The following is a 25,444-nucleotide window of genomic DNA, read 5'->3' on the forward strand; positions in this document are numbered from 1 at the left end:
CCCCTAGTGAAAGGGTTAGTTTTACTCATTTAGATTACCTCTTTGCAAATCACAGGCAACGCATTAAGGGGGAATGAAGAAAATTCAACACAGTGGTTTAACACTGGAAACAGAAAAGGACAGTGAGAGAAGGCAAGAAAAAAGTGCACAGCAGAGAGAAGCTGTAAACCATCAGCAATTGCCTCCTTTGCCATCTCCAGATTATACTATGGAAGGGATCCGTGACTAAGGCTATGGGTATTACTCTCAACAAATGCCACTGGGCCAGGATCACAGTGTAGAAAATAAGAAGGAAAACTGTCCAATGGAGCAATATCCCTGATCAAGGATGCACTGTAGATATTGGACCAGGAGAATGTAGAAAAATACCATGGTTCTCTTCTTTCACTGCCCTCAAACCAAGGGATGTGGTTCACCTGCAACTTTAAGATTGTGGTGAAGGCACTGTCCAAGTACTTCCCATAAAAAAACAGGGACTCCATGTACAGCTGTGCAGGCTGTGCATTGCACAACTGCAGAGGAAGCAAAATGAGAATGGCACTCCTGAGGAATTCAAAGGGAGTGCCTGTGCCAGATAGCCACATGGCTCATTCTTTCTTTTCCTTCAGGTTTTAGCACAAAGGTCACCTTTGAAATGAGGCCTTCTCTGACCCTACTACTGAATTTTTCAGTCACCACCCAACTCCCTCTTTATCCCTGACAGGCCCTATTCCCCTTCTCCACTTTATGCTTCCTTATAGCTGTCATCACCACCTCACATATAATACATTTTATTTATGTATTTTGTTTATTGTTTGTATTCCTGAATATAGAATAGAACATCATGAGGCCAGAGACTTTTGTCTGTTTTATTCTCTGCTGCATTACGAGAGTCTAGAATTACGCCTGATAGGTGCACACCAAATTACCCTGAATGACTAAACCCTCAACCACATTCTTAGAGCAGAGGAACCCAGCTCTAGAACCTGTGATTCTCTGACCATATTTCATAGTTGCTGAGACCATATTTATCCTTTTTTATATTAGGAGAAATACTTTTCAAATCCTATAGACCATTACATAGTCTATATGGTTCATAAACTCTTATATAATTTCTATTTACTCAATAGCTACATAATTTATTATAGAAATTTAAAATAACAGGAGTAACCTGCATAAACATACTTACACAAATTTATACAATCACAGAAGAAATATGTATACCTGGGTATGCAATTAGCTAACTAACTGTTTTTTCATTTCACTGTGCTCACACCTCCTGCTACAAATGTCACACATGTGATTTTTCTCTTAATTACATTTTACAGCTTATAAAAATACTTTTTTTTATTTTGTCCCTTGAAAAGCAAAGTAGTCAGATTTTACTGGATGTTTTTATTGAAACAAATCCCAAGGGGAATATACTAAACTGTTAAACACAGCTGAAGCGATATCTGAGAATGGGCTTTCTGATAGAAGGGTAGATTACAAAATTACTCACACTCTTAATCTGATAATGGGAGAATGCCCTGCACATATGATTGGAGTTTTTTCTTCGTATGCTTTACTACAAAAAAAGAAAACTGGAGAAAGAGAAGGTGAGAAAATTGGAGAAAGAAAAGGTGAGAAAAATTCCAGAGACTAGAAATGTTATAGTCATTTATCACTAACCTAAGGATTCCAATCTGTGCCTCAGTGGAAAAATGCTTCAAAATAGCTAATCTTCCTTGACTGTTAGGCAGAAGATATGTGGTGCTGTTGAGTCAGCATGGGGGCTAGGCTCATGCACAGTTTCCTTGTCTATGGTATGAGGAGGTTAAGATATTGATATCAGTCTTGCCTATCTTGTAAAGTTGCCGTAGTATCAGAAAGATGAGATATTTAGAAGCAGCTTGAAAATTGTGAGTTCTTTAAACTCCAATCTTTTCATTAAAGATTTTTTTCTATTATTTAATATCAAACAGGATGATTTTTAATGTTGTCACTCTTGTGTGATGTCCCCTTTAAAATTATGGATCTTGGTTCCATTTTGCATGTGTGTTATTCATCTGAATATCTAGACTATAAATTCTTTAAGGGCAGATATTTCATTGCTTCCTTTTAAAAAATGTTCCTCTCGTACCAAATAGCTAAGATGCTCAACCTATGGTTCTTAGCTATTTTTGTTGAGGCAAGTATGGGCCTGGCAGCAACTCTGTTAAGAACAGGGAATCAAAGTGATCCTGAATTGACATTAGTTGGTATATCCACTGTTTATTACTAAGAAGTGACTTCAGTTTGCACTGAGCAAACCCTGTGAAGAAACTCTGCCCTGAGGGATCAGTGTCACCAGTTTAAATATACACCAGCAAGGTAATGGAGATTAACTCCCTGGCAACTGAGTTTTTCTGCACATTTTCTCCCCTTAAGGTGGCATAATTGGGAAACTTGGTATCCCACCAACAAACATAGCAGCCCAGAGAAAATACTGGGGCTGATGGGGAAAGGAAACCATAGATGATTCTGGTGAGCCTAATGACACTGAAGAAGAATCCATGAAATTAGAGAGGCAGAATGGGGGCACAAAAGGGCTTGGGAGCAGCTCTCACCAAACCAAGGGAAGGGGTTGACGAGGAAGGGGGCAGAGAGAGGGGAGGTGCTCTGAATGTGTAGGGAGCTGTGTACTCATCATGGGTGTGTCACCATAGGCATTGGTGCAGCCATGTAGAGAAAGATGTGTGTCCTGACAGAATGTAAGCCCCTTTTAAGTTAGTCACTTTGTTTTGACATGACATTTGAGAAAAAGTTTATTTGAAGCTATTATACAGATGTGCAAAAGGAAAGTTAGACTGTTATTTTGAACTACTTTTTTTTTACCAATACTTAAGAAAATTGATTTTGAAATTATTTCTTAGTCTAACTCTCCTTAAAACAAATTTTAAAGAATTTCAAGATTACAGTGGGTCATATACTTAGTCTTAAAAGGAATTTATACGATAAGGGTATTTCTCCTGCTTAGAAAAGTGTCATTTTTCTTTTATTGCAGGCTTAAAAGTCATGAAAATGCTAGTTATGAACTTCCATGTTGACTAGCTGTGGCTAATCTTGTACATCTTTATCATTCAGATAAACCTTATCCACTATACTGAAGGCGTGGAGTGTACATCTAATGTAAATCTTTATTGTGATGTATTAAGAACAAAGCAATCTTTGAGAAAGCAGTAGTCAGCAGATCACCTTCTATATGCCATAAATCCCATCACGTTAAAAGAAAAATATATTTACATTAATAACTATAGGCGTATGCACTGTTAAGTTTGAAACCTGAACAGAATTTTTAAAACATCAGTGCATTTTACAGGCAATCACCCACATTTTTGGTACTATACACATTTCTTATGAGTGATGTAAATTTTATTTGTATTATTCAGCAATTCAAAAAGAATGAATACTGACCACACCACAGACTTGAAATCTACGGTTGGAACCAAAGCACCTCACTTTCTGTTCCATTATGGAAGTTTACATGTTAAAACAAAGCCCAATAAGCATAGAGCTAGAAAGAAAAGCTGTGTACCTGTAAATAACCCAAGCACCACTTACAGTTTACATAAAAGCACAATTTATGCCCCAAAAGCACAGAGAAACATGATGTCCATCATTTTCAGAACATCTTCATGCAGAAAAAATTCATTAGTCAGCTGTAATAGTTTAGCTGTAGAGGAAAATAATATTTTTCTGAATCCATTTGCATGGCAATGTGCATGTGTCTGGCTGATGGAAATGACAGAATAAACCTCCACCCAATTCTACAAAATGTGAATAGCGTTCTTAAAATTCAGGAGAGAGTCCAGATAGTACATATTCTTTCCAGTGTCAGTTTTTACAATCCTCTCATATTCACCGACCATCTTAACTTGGCAATTAAAGTATCCTGGTTATTTTGCCTAAGAGAGTTGACAATATTTCATTCTGCCCCAGGGCTCCTTTGAACATAAAACTGTGATAAGGTAAAACACGCTGGGCAACTATTCAATGTGTAAGCCACAGGAACTCTCTCCAACTGCCAAATTAGTAAATGGCTCTTTCAAAACATAAAAGGTATGAAATGGGAAGCCGTGCTTTGAAGTAAATTCTGTATTGGCAATAGTCTGTGAAAATACTTTCTTTGGTGCTTCAAATATTGGGTCAGCACCAGTACTAGCCAGATGGCCTGACCTCTAGTTATGATCTGTTTCACCTAATAAGATAGATGTCCTCCCAGAGCCCCAGCAAAGAGATAAGGTAAGATTGAAAATGATGGATCACAAGCCCTGTGTATTTGCCAGAAATGAACAATTCAGACCCTTACAGAAACACCTGCCCCTTGGAAGGGGCCCCAAGTAATGTGGATAAAGTAGGGCTGAGAACAAGGGAACTGCTAGGCTCAAACCCTGCCGCCGCATCACCCTGGGACAGGGTGACCGGATCCCTTTTGTAAAGGCTGAGTGAGATCACAGCCTCGAAACTTGCCTGGCCAGAACAGTCATACATCATCTCCTACTCAGCTTCCCTCTTTCTCCTGAGTCACACAGGTGGCTGTCAGAAGCAACTCCCTAAAACGAAAAGCCCCACTGTAGTTTCGACCTCACCCCTGGGCCACATCCCTTCAGTTTCTGAGGCCCCTAAACTCTTGTCTACCTCCCTGGTCTTGCCCTCTGGAATAGCAATCAGGTCTCTTAGGGAAACAAAGAGCAGAAGCGCCTGGACGAGGGGGTTGGGTGCAGGATCCAAAGGGGGTTGTAGTTTTACCTTGCGGTGGTGCCCAGGAACCGGCGGAGGAGAAGTCAATCGCGCAGGGACCACCCGCGCGCTCCGCGCCTCACCGCCACCTCGCAGCAAGTCAGCTGTCGCCCCGCATCTGGCTCGCGCCCTCCGCTGGGCTCCGCATCTGGTCACAAAGCTCTCGGGGCGCCTCGGGCGGCGAGAGCCTCCGGGTCACCTGCGGCCAGGCCCAGCCGAGCGTCCCGTCAGCCTGCCGGCCACGCTCCCTCCGCCCCTTTCCACCCGCGCGCTGCCCGGCCGGTGACTCAGCCGGGCATCGGCGCGCGCGGCCCGAGGCGGCCCGGGAGCGTCCAGGCGAGAAGCACCGCCAGGCGACCCGACTCCAGCTCTTGCCCGCCGGCTCCTGCACGTGTACGTCTGTCTCGCGCTCTGTCAGTCCATCTCATCCACGGGTCCAAGGGCCGCTGAGGTGCGGACTGGCACCACCCAGAGGGGGAAATCGGTCCCCGCCCTTCCTGCCGCCCGCGCGCCGCGCCAGGCCCCGTGGGGGTCGCGTTTCCTCCCGCCCCTCCCCCGCCCACAACAAGGTGAAACTTTCTAGGTGGAGAAGTTTTCTCGCCCTGGCCGCGCGCGCTCTCCTCCTCAGGCTCGGGCAGTTTGAAGTTAGCACAGCGGGAGATAAGCGGGACCGAGTCTCCCCCTCCTGGTGCCCGCGCGGCGAGCGGCCCCAGCGCACGTAGAGCACTAGGCGCGCACACGGCGCGCACACGGCTCGCACACGGCGCGCACCCTCTCGCGCTGCGGGCGCGAAAGGCGCGAGGCTCTGCTCTGAGGAGACTCTCCCGCGTCTCCGTTAGCCGCCGGGCGCTGACCCCGGGACTCAGGAGATTTGGGCACCACACAAACAAGGAATTCATTGTCAGAGACGGAGGTAGGAGTGGATGGACGAATTGTCCCAATGATTTCATTGTACAACGATTATCCCCGACTGTAATAACTCAGATTTCTGGAAGAACAACACAGGAGTTTAACCCTGAGGAAACCTCAGTTTCTTTAACTTTTTTTCCCTCTTCATGGCAGGACACAGGCTGATTAAATAACTAGACAGTCAGCAATGAGCAAGCCCAACAGAATAAAAGTTTAATTCTTGAATGTTGACATATTAAAAAAAAAGTTTGAGGGTTGCTTGGTGAATTGTATTAGGGTTAATTTGTGTTAGGATAACTTTTTATATCTCACATGTCTGAATAAAAAATTGATATAAGCCTTCAAGAAGGAATAAAACACAGGTAACAGGCTCACAGGAACAGCATTGTCTGTCAGGATTCGGCAGTTTTTTCCGATTCTCATAAGGGCTTGTCAGGTAATGGCGGCTGTGAGTTATTGAGAGTCATGGGACCGAACAGCGTTTACTATGCAGGTTCAGGAATTATTTACCGCAGAATGAAAAATAGAAAAATGTAATAAGGTTAGTTATTGTTTTCCTGAGCGCTTACTATGTGCCAGGTACTACACAGAGCAATTTCAGTTCTCAAAAGTGATTACCTCATGATTCCCCAATTTTGTGGAAAAGTTCTCGTTACATAGTAGCGGACTCCAACACCCCCCCCTCCCCCGGCATTGAACCATGTGCGGCTTAGGAAACTGAATGCCTACAGGTTCCTAAGAGCCTCACGTAGCTGGTTAGTGAAAGAGGCGAGATTAGAATCCAGCTCTCAATCCCAGTCAGGTGTTCTTCACAGTGTGCCAAGAGGCCACAGGCTGGCAAGGCTAAAGAAACAACCCAGTCCTACTGAAGATTTCCTGATATCTCAGGACACAATTTAACAATGGCTATTTCATATTAAAATACTCATATTAAAATGCTAATTTACTGGTTGGAGGGCACTGGGACTGTTTATGGACAGATCAATTATGTATTGGGGTTCAGTACCAACTTTCAATAAAAGATGAATAAAGTAATGAATTTATACACACACACACACACACACACACACACAACTAGCCATAGCTGTCCAAAGGAATGATTAGAGTGCTGTTTCTATTTTTCTATTTCCTGGTTTCCATAGCAATATGTTAACTGGATTTTAGATTGCATTATGTAGTTGCCTTAACAGGTTTTCTGAGTTTGTGTGCCATGATAAAAATATGAAAGAAAGAAATTACAATTAAAGTGGTAGAAAGACCCAGGAAAGCCAGTACAAACTGGGAAATGAAATAGATTATAAGTCCAAATAAACCATTCTGTTTTTTCAGCCCTGAAGTTTTGTAGTTTCTAGTTACTGACAAATTTCAGTCCAATTTTGAAACTGGATTAAAATTGTCATTTTGATTTATTAACCATAAATAAGGAGAAAACATTTTATAAAAATAGCATAACTAATAATAACATAGCTAAAAGTATCCTGAGTGTGAAAATCAAATAATTAGTTTTTCCACAGTACTAGATAGATTTGATCAGGAAAAGACTTAGAAGTATAATTTCACATATTTGGATTTACATAGAAGCAGATACTTTAAAAAGGCAATAGGAGTTCTACAATTCCATTTTGGTTTTGTGGCAAAATCTAATTGTTACCATTTAAGGTTCCTTGGGTCCATGGCATCGGTGACACACTGTATGATTAAATTCTGTTGATATTTTCTGAACCAAATCGAACCCATGTGACTGACACTGTTGGCTGACTAGGTTAGCACCTGTTTCTAACCCGACTTTCCCTTGCCAGCCTTCGCTCTTAGGGCTAAGAAGGAGAAACATTTGCTTTCCCAGACTCCTTTTCAGCCAGACATGGCCATGTGATGTCTTTCTGGAATAGAGGTTAAGCTGAAGTCTGTTGGGGACTTCTGGGAAGGACTTTAGTTTTCTCATTTAAGGGAGATAATAAGCTTGAGCCACTCCTTCCCACCTTTCTTTCTTTCTTCCTTTCTTTCTTTCTTCCTTTCTTTCTTCCTTCCTTTCTTTCTTCCTTCCTTTCTTTCTTTCTTTTCTTCCTTTCTTCCTTTCTTCCTTCCTTTCTTCCTTCCTTCCTTCCTTTCTTTCTCTTTCTTTCCTCCTTTCTTTCTTTCTTTCTTTCTTTCCTCCTTTCTTTCTTTCTTTCCTTCTTTCTTTCTTTCTTTCCTTCTTTCTTTCTTTCTCTCTTTCTCTCTTTCTTTCTTTCTCTCTTTCTTTCTTTCTCTCTTTCTTTCTTTCTTTCTTTCTTTCTTTCTTTCTTTCTTTCTTTCTTTCTTTCTTTCTTTCTTTCTTTCTTTCTTTCTTTCTTTCTTTCTTTCTTTCTTTCTTTCTTTCTTTCTTTCTTTCTTTCTTTCTCTTTCTTTTCTTTCTTTCTTTCTCGCATGTTAACTTGTTTATTTATTGACCATCTCCCGCTAGAAAAGGTAAGCTTCTCTCTCTCTCTTTTTTTAATACTTTTTTTGTGGTATGATGCCTGCACAATAAACTATACATATTTCAGATGTACAATTTGATGAATTTTGATAGATGTTTACATCAGTGAAACCATTACCACAATCAAGATAGCTAACATTTCCATCACTCCCCAAGAGGTACAAATTTTGAATTCCCAATTTATCCCTTCCCACTCCCTTTACACCCTGGTAATCACAAGTTGGTTATCCATGTCTGTGAATCTTCTTCTGTTTTGTAGATAAGTTCATCTTGATTTATGCATGATGCCCAGCAAATAGCTAGCTACCTTGTGACCATGAGAAGTTGACTCTGACATTGCTGAGCTACAGCACCAATGCCAGTAGACACCTGCTTCCAGATTTCTTGTTTTGTGAAAAAAAAAAAAATACTTTTTCCAGACATTGTTACCCAGTGTTTCTGTCACATGGGGCCAGAGGCATTCAAAACTGATATACCCCTCAAAGGGAAAACAAGACATCTCCAAGACTGAGGTTAGCATGGTAGTTAAGAGTGTGGGTTTTAAACCAGATAGCCTGCATTTCAATCCCAGTTCTGTTGCTTGCTAGCTATGTAACTATGGGTCAGTGGCTTAAAGTCTCTGTGGCTTATCTGTAAAATGGGAAGAATAATAGGGTTATTGTGAGGATGAAATAAGAAGCTATAAGTAAAGCACATGAAATAGTGTCTGGTAAAATATAAGTGCTCAAAAGGCATGAGTTATCCTCTTCCATGTACTTGTGGATAACACGTAGTGCTAAACTATAAACAGGATCCCATCTCTTAACTCTGAGATGGGCCTAATGGTAGCCATGGTCAAGAGAGAGGAACAGCAGCTCTAAACAAGCCGCATCCTTTCTGCGCTCCCTTCAACACATAAAAATTTGAATCTTTGATGGTATTCTCTAAGTTCATTCATATGGTACTGTTTTTGAAACAAAAATGAAAGCAGTCTTCTTAGAACAGCAGCTTCTTGCTGGCAACTTGTGGAAGGTAGGGCCGTCAGACATAGGCCCATAGAATGTTTTTTTTAAAAATTTAAATTGTGTAGATAGAACACATTTGGCAGTTTGCCATTGTCCTCCCATCTTATCTTGTAATGCATCTGGTCTACCTCTGATCCTGATGTAATTTTCTCAGGCACTAGGATTTGTGACCCCTGTCTTATTTATTCTTGGATTCTCCCTGCTATCCTCCCTCACCCTTCCTTGGCTTCGTTGCTCCTAGTATTGTGTCTATTGGGAAATGTCTCCCCAGAAGGACAAGAAGAATTCAGGTGACGGTTCCTTAGATCATCTCTGTGGGCAAATATAGTTGGGGGATGTAGGACTCCTCTTACCTTTTTAGAGAGACATCATGCACATTAGAATACTGAGGATTCTGAAAATTCACATGGGAAAACCACAACATAATAAAATGAAAACAAAAATATATTTTTTCCCTCTTAACATCTTCAGTAGCAACACACTGTGGCAAACCTTGCCTTAAAGAATAGAAATATCAGCTACAAAAGGTTAGGAGGGGGCACTTTCAGTATGAATTGCTTTTATGTCAATTTACATTTGTCATTTGTTTGTGAGGGGACTTTCTAAAAATAAAATATGCCATGTTAAGTTATATAAAAATATGACTAAGCATATTCAATTTGAGAGCAAGTACAAGACTGCTAGGCTCTTGGAGTTACAAGTATCATGATTTTAATCAGAAGGTCTAGGAAACTGGAGGCAGAAACATTAAAAATAAATTACCATCTCCAGCAGAGTGCTTCAGTTTTGTTAGTGATTTGGTTCATTTTCAGATCCAGCTTATTGCCTCTCTCCCCAAATCAGGCAAAGGTATTTTGCTCTCACTTATTAAATGTCTACCATGTATTGTATCAGTCATGTGTTTGAGTTCTATGCAGGCCCTCATAAGAAAACTCTAGGATAAGTATCATCCTTCTCAGTTTACATCCAGGGACATGAGACTCAGAGGGATCATGTAACTTATCCAAGGTCATACAGTTGGCCTACATATCTCTCTTTCTAGAAACCCTGCACTTCCTATTGCAACTATAATAAACTGTCCCTGGTCCTGTGGTAAATGATGCAGTCTTTAACGTGGGGCAGGAGAACTTAAGGCTTCCTTTCATTTTCCTTTTTTCTCAGTCAGCCAGAACCTAAGACATGGCCACCCCTCTGTTTGCTTGACTCTCAGGGACTGGATGTTGCCATGCAGAATAAAGGTGCTGGTATCACCTATATTATCTGTCTGTAAAACACTACGTAGGTTGGAGCATGAATGTTGGAGAGTCAGGGTGGCCTAGGTGGTGGGCTGTGGGTGCCTAGGACCAAGACCTCTCAGTGTGAAAAGGAACTGGAATGCTTTCTCCCTAATATCTCTGTTTCACAACCCTGAGCTCTCCTTTGAGGACTCAGAGAGTGTGAGCGAGAAGGGGAAGCACCAAATGATAGAGAGTCAGGTGTCCCAAGAGAAGGTCTTTTGGAGAGCCTCTGTCCTCAGAAAATGAGAAAAAAGGCAAAGACTTGCAGAAAGTCCCAGAAGGCTGCCCTCATAATTCTTTCTCTTATCAGTACTTCCCTCCTAGAAGCTGTGTTAATTTCTTTTTCTTTTCCCCTTCTCTATTCTTCTTTTCTGTCTTTTACCTTGTGGTAAATTGGTAAAAGCATTTTGGGAAATAAAATAGGAAAAAAACTTCCATTTTTATACAGCATAGTCTAGCATTATTTCCCAACTAGCTTATCCATTTCATCTCTTAATTTAAACTGTTTGGCACTAATACAAATGGATTAAGCCATCTTGCACTTAAAAAAAGTATTTCCTTCGCTGATCAGCTTTTATTTATGAATAACCCTTTAAAATGTGTATGTGAGTATGTGTGTTTGTGTAATTCCTGCAATTCTAGATTTTACCACTAACTTGATGAGGGCTTTGTTGTAAATCAGTTTCTTCAGCTATAAAAACAGTTCCAAAGTCTGATCAAAATGATTTGTAAAAAATTAAGTATCAACCAAAATTTTACTGAAAACAGTCAATTTGGAGCAAATATAGCAAACAATTTACTAATTGTCCTATATATAAAGGGACATTGTATTAGAAAGAAAGTACTTCAGTGTGTGGTTCTCATTAACTACTGCCTTGTCCAAATATGATAAAAACTTTTTTTTCTATTCCAATGATTGATTTAATAAAGAGCTCAGGGGTAGTATAGTTAGCAAATCCAAAAATAAATCTTGCATTTTAGTAATAGCTACAAAATTTAACAGTTTAATAGGGAATACCTATGTTTTAGGGGCACTGAAAAATGATAGAATGTTTGAAAGTTTTAATTAGAATAAGTCTATTACACAAAACTAATGTATTTTGAAGTATAACAAAGATGGTTCTAACACTTTTGCATTGACCAGATTTTGGCCTTCTGTTTAACAACCTCTGAGTCTAAACATAATTACTATTAATGTATGTACTTGGAAGGAGAAGCAGTAACTCTGGATTAACATTGGTTTGCCAACAAAGAATTAAAAAAATTAGAGCACAGACAAATTGTGACCAGTCAAAGGTCACGTTCAGAAAGCCAGTGGTGATGCAAACTGTTTTGGACTTCCAGTTTGTTGGTCTACTATAAACATTCCTGCCTTTACTTACTTTGAAAAACAAAATCCAACAAAACTACCCCCAAGAGGCAATTGCAAACTAACCTCTAGATGAAACTGTCAGAGCCAATAAAATCATCTGCAAGCATTCTGCTTATGTTAAAGGAACTTTCAAGGAGTGTGTAACCTGAATTAGAAAAGACAGCTTTTTAAAGCTTTCCCTGAAGTGTCTGGACCATCTGTTTTGGCCCGAAATCCCCATGTTAGAGCTGTTATCAAGTACCGTTGGCTCTCCCATTGCTACTGTTAACAAATGAATTTGTCACCCCAAAGTTAAGAAAAACCAGATGTTTCCTTTGTTGTTCTATATTCCGATTGCAGGTCAAGAGCCTGTTTAAACAGCACCAGTGAAACTGAGATTCAGAAATTGAGATCTTATTAATCTGGTCAGTGAGGTCATATGATTTAGGGCCGTTTCAGGATTTAGACTGAGTTTCAGTAGTTGGCCATCTACATCTATCAGATTACTCCCAAATCAATTTGTTTTTTATAAACATAAACCTGTATTGTATGGGAATCATAATTTGTATGGAAGCAGTTATAAATATGGAATAAAATATTTAAACATGTCAGGTTTTGTAATCCATCAACTAAATTCCTAACCAAATGTTTATTGAGCCCCTTCCATGTGCCAGGGAAGTGTTAGTGTCAGGGGCTACAAAGATGAATGAGATATGGTCCTTAACATTGTTGAGGGGCTCATAGTCCAGCATGGAAAACCTGCATGTAAATTAGAACACCTGGTACAACATGGCAAGTGCTAAGCATTGTTAGAAGAATATCATGGACTAACTGCGGGAATAAGGAGATGAGGAAACATGGAAGACATAGCAAGGGAGGCCACATTTGAGCCACATATGAGAAGGTGAGCAGAAGTTTGCCAGGTTACTATTTGCAGGGGTTGGAAGTGAGGAAATGAATTCTTAGCAGAGGGTGGAAGCACACAGGCTTGAAATAATTATATATTCAGCATTCTGCAAGTAGTTCAAAATAGTTGGGAGCACCATGTGTTTGTGGGTCGGGCAGGGAATAAGGCTAAATAGGTGAGGATCAGAATATGACGAATCTTTTATACCACACAGAGAAAGAAAATCTGTGTGGTAGATGATAAGGAGTCACTAAAATAAGTAAAATAACTAGAATTTTACATTTTAGACAGATCACTCTGGCTTAACGGAAGGTTTGGAGCACAGTGAGTTGGAGCAGGGTGGCAAGAGGGAAGACTATTTCTTTAATGCAAAAGAGCAATGATGTAAATTTGATGTAAAGCAGGGACTCCTGGGCTGCAGAGCTTGGAGGAAAGTTTGATAGCCTAGGGTTAGGAACATACTGGACCACTTAACGATAATAAAAACTGAGCAATACTCAGAAAGGTTGCCTTTTGTTTGCTTATTTTTTGTTGTTTAACAGAAGTCTGGGACACAATGATGCTTTCATTTTGGACTTGTTAAGTTTGAGTATTTATATGTCCCTGCATGAGTTGTTGGAGGTCTGGTAGTTACGTCAAAATACCAGTGCTCCTGATTGTTCTATTGTCTACTTGGTTATGCTGGGAACTGTTTTTCAGACTCTCCTTCTCCATGTAATTCCAGATTAGAGTTGGCCCAAAGGCAAGCTGTGTAAATTCTGGAGGCAGAAGACAAGCAGCGGTCATTATATTCTGAAGGTTATTGTTGGACCCAGGAGTGCTGCTGGGTGCCAGTTTGTTCCTGCTCTTCCCTTCTTCCTGTTGCTAGCCTTGACCATCAAAAGTGACCTCAGGCCTCCACTGGATGCTTTGCTGACAACACAGAGAGGTGGTAGCCATGAAGAGCCAACTACCTTCCATAGACTTGGTAGTCCCATTCCAGCAGCAGGACGTGCTGACTCCCTGCAAGTTCTGACACATTTGTGACTTTTCTGCTCCTTCAGCTACATTTTTTGGATCTTTATCTTCTCAGCTCTTCCCACAATTGTGTAAGTACTAATTCCAATCATAAACTCCTTCTTCCGTATCACTCAGAGTGGTTCTGCTTTCCAGATTGAATCTTTTTAAAGCTACAACCAAAGTGTATTTTTAAATAGAACTCCTTGAAAAAAACACTACGTTTAATACTCAAAACTTTTATCACTTGCAGTTGTTTTAATTTTGAGAGTCTGTTTTTTTCATGACTTCTTGATCATAATCTGTAGTGCAGAATGATGATCTTACTATGTCTGAATAGGAGAAACTGTCAGGATAACTAAGAGGAATTTCAAGAAAATTCAACATTTGGTTCGTATGCTGTTATAAAAATCATTATTATCATTATTTGTATGTGAACATTTTAATATAATCTAGTGCTCTAGAACTATCTGGGCCAGAGAGAGGCAAGCATGAAGAACTCAGGTGCCTTGGAGACAGAGAGGGAGGACCAGGGCAGATTGTTACAGGAAAAGAGGTTTTCTTCCTGCTGGCAGGTAGAGCCATTGTTGGGGTGAAGTATGTGGCATGTAGGTTCTTGTTGAAAGAGCAGCTGTAAAGCAAAGATCCTGATGCTATTGGCTCAGTGAAGATCCTGTCATGAGAAGGTCAAGAACAGGAGTGAGTGGAAGGTGCTATTCAGAACTCTGGAATAACATTCGTGTTGCTCTCAGACCACTCCTGGCCTGGAAAGAGGATGGAATTTAACTCCAAGCATGATAATGAAGCGGTATTGACTTTGTTGTCAGTATTGGGAAATGAGATTTGATCTAGAAAAGTGTGTGCCCTGGGGAGTATTTTGTTTTTTCTTGCTGCTTTTTTTTGCCTTTCTTCCAAAACCAGCAAAGGATGTCTTCTAGTCCCAGAAGAGAATGGTGAAGGAGGCAGTGTCTGAAGCCTTGCTGGCAAAGGCAATGGTAATGGCATCATTTATTCCTTTGGTAGGAATAGGCTTCCTTCTAATATTTGCACGGCAAACTCTGACTCATCCTTCAAGGTTCAAACCTAATGTTGGAAGGCTTCCTTGATTGGCCCTATCCCACTCCACCCTGTCCTACACCCTGGGCAGGCTGACAGGTTGCTTCATCTTTTTTCAGGGGCACTTTATACCCTTAATTTAGCATATCTCACACTGTATTACAATTCATCTTTTATGTTGACAGCGTAACCCAATGATGTATTAATTTGTGTGATTTTTTTCCTGTCTTCTCCTTTATGAATCAGAAAGCAGTAAGGCAAAGAAAATGAGAAAAGCCGTCACTGAGGGCAGGGGGAGGGAAGAGGTTTTATGTCTCTTAGAGTATTGTACACTCAGAAGGGGCTGCCCTACTGCAAATACAGTGTAACCCAATTACATTTGCTTGGTTAGGCAAGGCACCAGAAATAATACCCTTTTAATCCATTTGCCTAAAATCCTTGGTACTTATGTATTTACAAAGTTTTAAAAATGCATTAAGTCTGGAAATTGAGCTCTGTCCTCTACAGACTAACCTGCAGGCATAGCAGGCATTGGAGATCATGCTCTGGGGGCAGAGCCTTCATATGCAACCTGCTTTATGGGCCTCATGACCTTTGACCTATGCTGTGTAATTAATAATCTTTCCCTTCTCCTGGGAAACAAATGGGATTAGCAAATGGTGCCAATGTCGATTATTCTTGAGGAAGTCACACTGAGATGGGTGTTTCCTCCCCAAAGAATGTGTTATATGTACTACACAGAGAAAGGCATGCAATATGTACAAAATTGTTGGGGCGGTTTTTTCTTTGTCCAGATAACAAGCTAGCCAGCGGTTTTCTGTCAAATACTCTCAAGGTATTTACTACTTAGTACCTCAAAGGAGGCAGAAATGTTGGGAATTGAATGTGTCCATTAAACAATATCACAAATGAGGTAGAGTGTGTGACTGGAAGGTACCAATAAACCAGCCTCATGGGCCTGGGTAAGGAGAGCTGTGCCTGGTTGTTACCCAGGACTCAGAGGACACCTGTCCTGTTGAAGCACTTGCTGATTAAGCTCATGACCACTGGCTGTATGGTGGGGAGATGCCCTCTTGCTATACTAAGACCAAGTGAGCCATGCCTGTCAGGGGTCCTGGACTGCTTAGGCAGGCAAGACCCCATCAGTCTGTGTTTGTTTCTTGGAGTCCTGAAAATGCTTTCTCATTATAATGAAAAGAAGTGAAATGAAACCTGACCTAGGAAGGGTCCCTAATTTTGGCAATATTCTAAAATGTGTAGCAAAGGCTTGGCTTTTGAAGGACAGCATAACCCTCCTGAAGGGCTGCTAATACACAATTGCTGCAAAGTTTTTCATGGTTGTGTAAATCAAGTCCCATGGACCTTGTCTGGGACTTGGCCACTGGGCTGAAGTAACTTCAACAGAAGCCCATCCATGAGGGATTGGGCCTGAGCATAAAGTCCTGCAGGCCAGGACAGCTCAGATGAAAGATTTACTTATTTACCTGTGATAGCAACAGTAGTGTAGCCAGAGTGTCTGAATTAAGGTTGAAGAGGGAAAGACAAAGGTGAAAATTAAGAAGCAGTACTTTGTGTCAGGACTAAGGGATGAAGCAAGGCCACATTTTGGGCATAAGCCAAGAGGTCAGAGTGGGATGATTGACATTTCTATTACCTCTCACCTGTTTCCTCGGTCCTCTGTTTTCCTTTTTCTTGGTTTACTCTTTGATTTTTGGTGGAGCACTTCCTCCTGTAGCTTCCTGAAAAAGGGTGCATGTGATTGGTGCATGTGGTGTGGTGGCATGTGATTGGTAACCACAGATTGGTTTGGTGGTTACCAGAGGGGAGAGAGGTTGAGGGGTGGGTGAAATGGGTAAAGGTAGACAATTATATGGTGATGGGTGGTAGATGGAACTTTGGTGGTGATCACTTTGTAGTATACTCAGATGTTGAGTTATAATGTGTATCTGAAACTTGTTAATACCAATTTTAACTCAATTAGAAAAATTATAAAAAAAGAGGATGAGAGTGATGAGAAGTTTTTGAGAACTTGTAAGTCTAGGTGTGATTTTATTTTGCTGTTACTTGATTGATAGCTTGTGTAGATGTAGAAGTCTAGGTTCAAAGACAAGTATCCATTATCTTCTAGCCTTATTCTTGTTCTTGAAAAGTTTGATAATATTTTACCTGACTTTTCCCCCTCCTACTCATTTTCTCTGCTCTCTCTTCTGGGACTCCAAAATTGAGATGTTAAACCTGTGGGATTTATCCTCCAATTTTTTTCATCTTTATGTAAACTGTATACATTATGTATGAAGCAGATACTATGCCAGGCATCTTGGCATCTTTGAGGATCAACAAAGAGGTCAATGTGGACAAAGAAAAGTAAGTGAGGGAAATAGTCTCAAATATATTTGTCTTAAATATTTTAGATAAGTCAAGAGGTTTTAATTTAGTAAATGAACTTTGACAATAGAAGTAAAAAGAAAAAAAAAACTTTTTTGGGGGGTAAATTCAGTAATTTTTGTCCCTTGCTCAGAACGTTCATCTTTAGCTTTGAAAATTTGCTGGAATAACTTCCTGGGTAACTTTGGGTGAGTCATTTAGCCTATGGATTTTCACTTCCTGGTTGCAAAACAAGCAATTGGGTACATGTAATATTTCATCTCACATTTAGCTCTAAAACCTGAGCTTGCACTGGATTATCTCAATACTAATTAGTAATTATATTAGAAGAAGGAGCACAGAGAGGAAGTGAAACTTAAATTGGTTAATACTGATGCACATTCAACATCTCAGGAGAAGGGTTGGTTAGAAGAGACGTATACCTCTAAGTTTTACTTAAAGATTCTAAAGTTCTATATTTATTATATTTAAAGAGAAAAAGATCATAGATACAACCCAGTAGTTCTCGGTTGAAGACTATAAATGAGGTTTTAATATAGCTTTGATCATTTCAAGTGCACAATTAATAACACATTTGAAACATTTAATGCACAATTATATGGCATAGCTTACTATCACAAGCATTGAATGAGTACTCTTAGTAATAAAGAGTGTATGGAACAAGTTCTTAAAATCAAATCCAATCTCAGGAATTTGTACCCAACACTTTTAATGCACATATTGCAAGCTAAAATGAAGAACAGTATTTACCCTAATCTATCTTTCCAAATTTATATTCTATTACTTGGCTATCTACATTCTACTCTATGCTACTCAGTATGTTTTGGACTTTCATGTGTCCTATGTCTTTGTTTTTGTTATCTAGAATCCTTTCTTCACTACCTTCCTCCCTCCCCCAAGTCACCAGATTCCAAGCACCAAAATCTTACCCATCCATCAAGGCCCATATTAAATATTCCCTTGCTTATGCAGCCTTTCCTGATTCTTCCAAGAAACTCAATCTTTTTCTTCTTTAAAGTTCATAGCACATTAATGGTACCTTTTAAAAATACTTGTTTTATTCTTCTTGGAAATATACCTCGTTATCTTCTTTTTTATTGTAAGCTTCTTGAGGGCAGAAACCATGTCTTGTTCATCTCCATATCTCCTACTGTCCTTGGTAGAAGACTCTCGATAACTTGTTAAAATGAATTTCATATAACCCATCTGCAGACAAAAGTCCATTTATTAAAAAACCAAACCAACAAAAACTTTCTAATAAGTATTGGAAAACACGTATATGTATCTCTCGTAAAAAGAGTTATATCCCTGGATAAAGCTATTTCCCATTCTATCATAAATTACTATCATTTTTTTCTATTCTACCTTTATTATTAGCAGAGATTTTCCATGTTTATCAGGTTTTGATGGCCAGGTTTATCAGGATTCTTTTCTCTGGGTGAGTTATTAAAGTTAAATTTGATATTCCTTTGGAAAAGTACCCCCCGGCCCCCCAGCACCCGCAACCAAACAAAATAACCCATAAGGTTAAATTATTAGCTTTGAAGTGACTTTCATTAGTTAGCTGGCTTAAAACTCTCTCTAATGTTTTGAGCGTGTCAGTCCACAGGAAAGGGTGAGCCAGGTGGAATGGAATCCCAGCTCCCTCTCTTTATTAGCTTAGCCAGGATAAATGTCCTAGGAGAATTTTTCCAAAAATTTGTTTTAAGTTTCTTATGATTTGGAAAACCAGCAGCTTCAAAAGTTCTTTCAGGATATTTTCCTATATCTAAACTTTACATTACCTTTATTTGAAGGCTTAAAAAAAATCTTTTTAAGAAGCATTTTGGAAAGATCACTGATGAAAGTCTGAGCTAAAAGCCATTGGTTCATATTTCATTAGTCCCCATGCTGTTTGTCATCAGTAAATCTTGCACTGGACACTTGTTCAGTCCTATAAAAATAAATAACACTCCTGCCTTTATTTCTGTATTTTAGCTTCCATTAAAGTGAGGCTTAAAACTCATTTTTTTTTTCAGACATAGATCAGATTACCAGAAATAAGTGTAATGTTAAAACTTTCATTTAGTGACTGAAACAACCTTATCTACCTCTCTAAGGGACCATGGTTACATCTCCTTGTGTATTGGAAAATTTCTTCAAACGTATGAAATATACGTAATTAATTTCTCCAATAAATAACAATAATATACAAAAATTTGGGGATTTTAAATATTGTTATGATGTTTCATGTCATACTGAGAAGTTAGCTTTTTGGATAGTGTATTCACAGTAATCTAGTTTACCATATTTTTATTATTTAGTCATCACAGTAACTCCGAGATAGGTTCAGAAAGTACATATAACTTACATTCATATATAATTTGATTATTTTATTCAAAGAAATCTGATATGTGCTATCTTTTCCTGACACGTGAATTGAATAACTTTTTTTAGCAGGGCTTTTTAAAAAATTTAATCTAGAAGCAAATTGCGTCAAGCTTGGTGCTAAAAGTCTATATGATGAGAATCTTTCCAATTTTATTTTTATATTTAGATTTATAGATTGAAGATTAAATATAAGTTACATTTAAATTGAAGTAGCATTTCAAAAGAAAGGATTTCTTTTCGTGTTTGTTTTAGTAATGTCACTTTGCTTGCGTTCTATATAGGGTAATAATTGTTACCCAGCCTAGAAGTAGCTAAATACCCAATTTTCAGATTAACATTGAATTTCCAGTACTGCCTGTTTGATGTCCTTACATGGCTGAAACCATATTGCTTGATTGTAATGTTCATCTGGCTTCCTGCCATGTAAATGGATGTATTAATACTCAGTTCTCAAGAGTGTTGTGAAGTTCAGTTAATTAATTTTTGTAAAAGCTTCTTGAGATTGTCTGCTGAAAGATATTATGTGTGTTGAAATTATATAAAAAGCAAACATGTAGAGCACTCTAGAAATTGTTGCTTAGCAAAGGTAAAAGTGCCCTGAATATCTATTAGCCATGTCTGAATCAATGACTTCTAGTTTCTTTAATTTATTGTAGTATTTTATGGCTGATGCATAAACATGACTTAAAGATGCATCATCTCTTTTCATAATTAAGAATTCTTTATGAAATTTTGGTCAGAGAAGTTTAGGTAAAGCATTTGTCTGGTGTTCATTCATGCAGAAAATTCAAATCAAAGATCTCATACAAAGTAAAATGTTAGCTGGAAGATTCATTCTTTGCCCCCAACTGAGTGCACCTGTGGTAGGCATTCTAGTTGTTCCCCAACATCTCTCTGCATTTCTCTCTTATCGCAATAGAATACTTAATTTTTGGCTGGGCACATGGCCATGTCCACCTTACAGCTGGGTGTGGCCTGTAGTAACTAAGTTGCAGCCAATGGGATGTGGGCAGAATTGATCTGTGAAAATTTAGGCTGCATTCTGGAAAGGAGGGAATGCCTTCTTTCTTCCTTCTTTCATCCTACTGCTTGGAATGGAGATGTCAGATGTCGTGACAAGCCACCTTGGACAGGTGGGTAAAGAAAATGGCCTAAAAATGGAGGAGCAACAAGACAAAAGGAGCTTGGGTCCCTGAACAACTCACAGAACAGAGCTGCCATTGAACCCTTATAATACCTATTTGTGAGCATGTTTAAGACATTATTAGACTCTTGGTTATATAAATCACCGATTATCCTAACTTATGCCTGTCTTTACAGAAAGCAAGAGGGAAAAAGTGATTTAATTTTCAGATCTTACATCAAGATGCCCACTCATGCCCAATCATATAGGTCTCATTGAAAAATTTGTAATTATTATTTGTGTGCTAGGATTACAAAGCTTTAATTTGGGGGTGTGACTCTTCATCCTAAAATGGATTAAAAATGTCTTTAATTGCACCTCCAAATTGAGTAGAGAACTCTACTTTGAAATGGCTTCATGCTCTGAAAGCCCTGAACATTATACACATAGTAAAACTAAGAAGAAAATATTTTAACTAAAATTATACACTTATAAAATTATAAAAAATAAAATTATATATAATCATATATATAATAAAATTATTGTATAATTATAAAATTGTACAATATTAGATAAACCATCCTGACTAACCATTGCACTCTGTCCCACTCTCATTTCTGTGTTTATTAGCTGAGTGCCTTAGTGGCAGAAACTGATTCTTCTAAGTGGTAAAACCCAGCAGAGCTAGCTGTATATTGTTAAAAAAAGTAGGTGATGTTTATTCTAAATTCCTTCAGAGTTCAAAATTTATTCAGAGTTCAAGATGGTGATACTATTGTAGCAAATGCTTTTCAGGTATAGTTTTCATTTGCTTCTTAAGTACTTCTTGCTTTCATGTGATTGTGGAATACACCCTTCTTGATTTTTTTGACCAAATGTTTGTGTCTATGGCTCTGTGCATATAGCCAGACAAACTAGAAAGTCAAGCATTAGTAATAAATACAGTTTGGTTTATTATACTAAATAAAGATAAATGGCATATTAAAAATGACATTTATATTCTTCACATTTTTGACTACTAGAAATTCATCTATAGTTACATTTTATTAAGGCAGCATTAATTTCTTTCACTGAACATAATCTATTGCTGTGCAACAAACCACCCAAAAGTTAATGGCTTAAAAACATAGCAGTTATTTTGCCCCAAAATCTGAAATTTGGACAATGATCAGAGGGGAGAGCTCATTTCTGCTCCATGAAGCATCAGTTAGGACAGCTCAACTGAAAATGGAGGATCTGCTTCTAAAATGGCTCACTGAAGTGGCTAGCTGGTACCACCTTTGGTGCCAGCTCTGCACTGGGAGGTCAGCCAGGACTATACACTAGTGGCCTTTGTTCATTTCTCTGTTGGCCTCTCCACAATGCTGCTGAAGTTCCTCCCAACATGGTGGCTAATTTCCAAGAGTATGTATTTGGAAGGACAGGAAGAGGTAGATACCAGTCTCTTAAGGCTTATGCCTGAAAACGGGCACAGCACCATTTCTGCCATTTTCTGTTGGTCAAGCAGCCAGAGAGCCCACTCAGACCCAAGAGGCACAAACCTCATGAATTTGACCTTATGAATGTCAAAAAATTTGTGGCCATCTTACTCTAGTGTTAAACATTTTCTAATTAATAGTGAAGACACAACAATGGAAAGAAAAATAATTAAGATAATGAGCAGTTGCATTCGCTCTTCCTATGAAAAAATTGTCAGAACATGGAGAAAAGAAGTAATAGAATGGACTGGTGAGTGTTCAGAAATGTTTAGAATCTTATTTTCAAGCGGTTCTAATCTTTTTGAGTGCAGACATTTTAGTGACAGTATGTGGCAGACACAGATGATTGCCTACCAGTATCTACTCTCTCCTTCTTACTTCCTAAGAGAAAGTAGACCTTACAGTCCACTCTAGATTTCTTTAAATATGATATAAATAACCTTGTATGTGGTTAAACCACAGCAATTGGATTTCTGTTGCATAAAGTCAAATCCAGTTTCTAATGGAATTACTACTCTAAAAAAAGCCAGCAATAATTGTAATATAATCACTGCTAGAGATTAACAGTATACCAAAGGATCTGCAAAAGCATTGATGGATTCTCCTCTGTTGACTGTGTCTCTTTATGAGTAGAGCTGTTACTGCTTTGACTACTTACTTATACTCATGAGGGAAAGTTTTGGTATGTTCAGTAAGTGCAGGGTTTTTGTGCCAGCATGACATTATGACATGCTTCTTATTTGCAGCATAATACACTGCTTTATAATGGACCACATGGTCTACTCAGTGGAACATTTCATCTGGTAGTACTATACTTGCTTATAGCAGAAATAAATTCAACGAGGTATTTACAGTATGTCAGCAATGGAATCATTTTTGTAACTGATGACTATGTTTAGAAGATATTTTATGCTACATAATTTTAAGGGCTATCTCCAAAGAATAGAGTAGTATCAATAGATGAATATATGTTCTAAGTGAAGGATATGGATTTGGCTGCTATAACAGAGACCAAATAACAGTGGTGACTTAGAGTAGATTCCTGTCAAAGGGAGAGCAATGCAGAGTCAGCACAGACCATGGTTCTTCTGAGCCTTTCTTCCATCTTCTCCGCAGTCCTTGGCTTTTTATTTTCAGCTTGCTTTGAGGTGCAGACACCTCTTTGGGGACACAACATGGTAATTGCTCAGCATTTAGTTAACTGATGTGAACTAATCTAAGGTAAGATTTCTTCTTGGTTTATGTTATAAACTATCCTCCATCTGCTTCTAGTGACTCCTATTAATAGGAAGTAATTGCTAGAATAAATGGGAAGCATGCTACTGTTTTAGAAGATAGGCTGATAATCTATACTATGTCAATTATTATTTCTGGTCAAAAGCAAAAGGCATGGATATCCCTAGATTCTAAGGGAGAGAAGAACTTACTCTTCTTGTGTATTCTTATCTTGTCTCCTTTATTGTAAGGGTTGTTAATTGTCATCCCCATATGGCAGACATGGAAAGTGAAACTCTGAGAGTTAGGCATCTTGTAGAATTAATAAGTATGGATTTGACACCAGGTCTGTCAGCCCCCAAAACCTGAGCTGTGTCACCATATCACATGCTATCTGATTATTTTGATAGGCTGTCTGTGCACAAATGACAAGAAAATCTTTATGGAGTTTTCTCTTTGAAAAATTCATTCTTTTATCACCACTCTAAAATTAATGAGCACTTGATTTGGAAGTTAAGACAACACTGAAAAATTTAAATGAGGCAATGTCAGTGAAATTGTCTAAAATTATTTAGTACTCTTGATCCTATTTAGACAATAAAAAGGGCAAAGCCCCTTAAAAACTAATTTAGTTTTAATAGAAAGTCAAATGTAAAGTGCAAAGTCTAGCTAAAGAAATGTCTCTATATAGTGGACACATTCATTAGAATAGGAAAAAATAACGAGTAGCTATATGCTCAGTTTAAGGGAATAATAATGAAATCTTGTTTACCAAGGGCCTGAAAAGTCTGAGGGACTTTACCATTGCTGCAAACAACTTAAAGTCTTAGAAACTTAATCAGAAGTAGGCTCTACCCGTCATTAATGGAACTATCGCAGTAAACTGACCTCTAGGGCTTTATCAGCAAATCCAATCCTATGTGAGTGTTAGAAATGTCCTAATTAAAAGCAAAGAATATCTAGATATCTTTTGTAACATTCTTTCTAATCCATAAATATCAGTGGTCTGCAAATATATTATAGTTAGGTCTGTTCAACAATAAGAATGGGTTATATTGGATGCTTTCTAACCTAGGGAGATTGGATATTAAAATGAAGCCAGGAATATTGTAACAGATGCCTCATTATTTATTTATATTGAGGATATATTTTCTTTTCTTTTAACATTTTTTATTAAGTTATAGTCATTTTACGATTTTGTGTCAAATTCCAGTGTAGAGCACAATTTTTCGATTATACATGAACATACATATATTCATTGTCACATTTTTTTCTCTGTGAGCTACCACAAGATCTTGTCTATATTTCCCTGTACTATACAGTATAATCTTATTTATCTATTTTGTATATGCCTGTCAGTATCTACAAATTTTGAACTCCCAGTCTGTCCCTTCCCACCCCTGCCCCCTTGGCTACCACAAGTTTGTATTCTATGTCTATGAGTCTGTTTCTGTTTTGTATTTATGTTCTTTTTTTTTTTTTTAGATTCCACATATGAGCGATCTCATATGGTATTTTTCTTTCCCTTTCTGGCTTACTTCACTTAGAATGACATTCTCCAGGAACATCCATGTTGCTGCAAATGGTGTTATGTTGTTGTTTTTATGGCTGAATAGTATTCCATTATATAAATATACCACATCTTCTTTATCAGGTCATCTGTTGATGGACATTTAGGCTGTTTCTATGTCTTGGCTATTGTAAATAGTGCTGCATGAACATTGGGGTGCAGGTGTCTTTTTGAAGTAGGGTTCCTTCTGGATATATGCCCTGGAGTGGAATTCCTGGGTCATAGGTAAGTCTATTCCTAGTCTTTTGAGGAATCTCCATACTGTTTTCCACAGTGGCTGCACCAAACTGCATTCCCACCAACAGTGTAAGAGGGTTCCCTTTTCTCCACAGCCTCTCCAGCATTTGTCATTTGTGGACTTTCGAATGATGGCCATTCTGGCTGGTGTGAGGTGATACCTCACTGTAGTTTTGATTTGCATTTCTCTGATAATTAGTGATATTGAGCATTTTTTCATGTGTCTATTCATCATTTGTATTTCTTCCTTGGAGAATTGCTTGTTTAGGTCTTTTGTCCATTTTTGGATTGGGTTATTTGTTTTTTTCTTATTATGTCATATGAGCTGGTTATATATTCTGGAGATCAAGCCTTTGTCGATTTCATCG

General features: G+C 38.6%; 1 protein-coding gene across 3 annotated transcripts in view; it reads right to left on the bottom strand.

The window, feature by feature from the left end:
* Positions 1-5,263, bottom strand: part of MET (MET proto-oncogene, receptor tyrosine kinase) — a 106,277-nt gene extending 101,014 nt beyond the window's left edge. For all 3 annotated transcript variants that reach the window (XM_045511130.2, XM_010947627.3, XM_045511129.2), the window contains exon 1: positions 4,750-5,263. The gene's annotated coding sequence lies outside the window, so the exon portion shown is untranslated. The remainder of the gene's footprint in view (positions 1-4,749) is intronic.
* Between the last annotated feature and the right edge of the window lie 20,181 nt (positions 5,264-25,444).

Source organism: Camelus bactrianus, chromosome 7 (assembly GCF_048773025.1).
Source record: "Camelus bactrianus isolate YW-2024 breed Bactrian camel chromosome 7, ASM4877302v1, whole genome shotgun sequence".
In the NCBI taxonomy this organism is placed as follows: Eukaryota; Metazoa; Chordata; class Mammalia; order Artiodactyla; family Camelidae; genus Camelus; species Camelus bactrianus.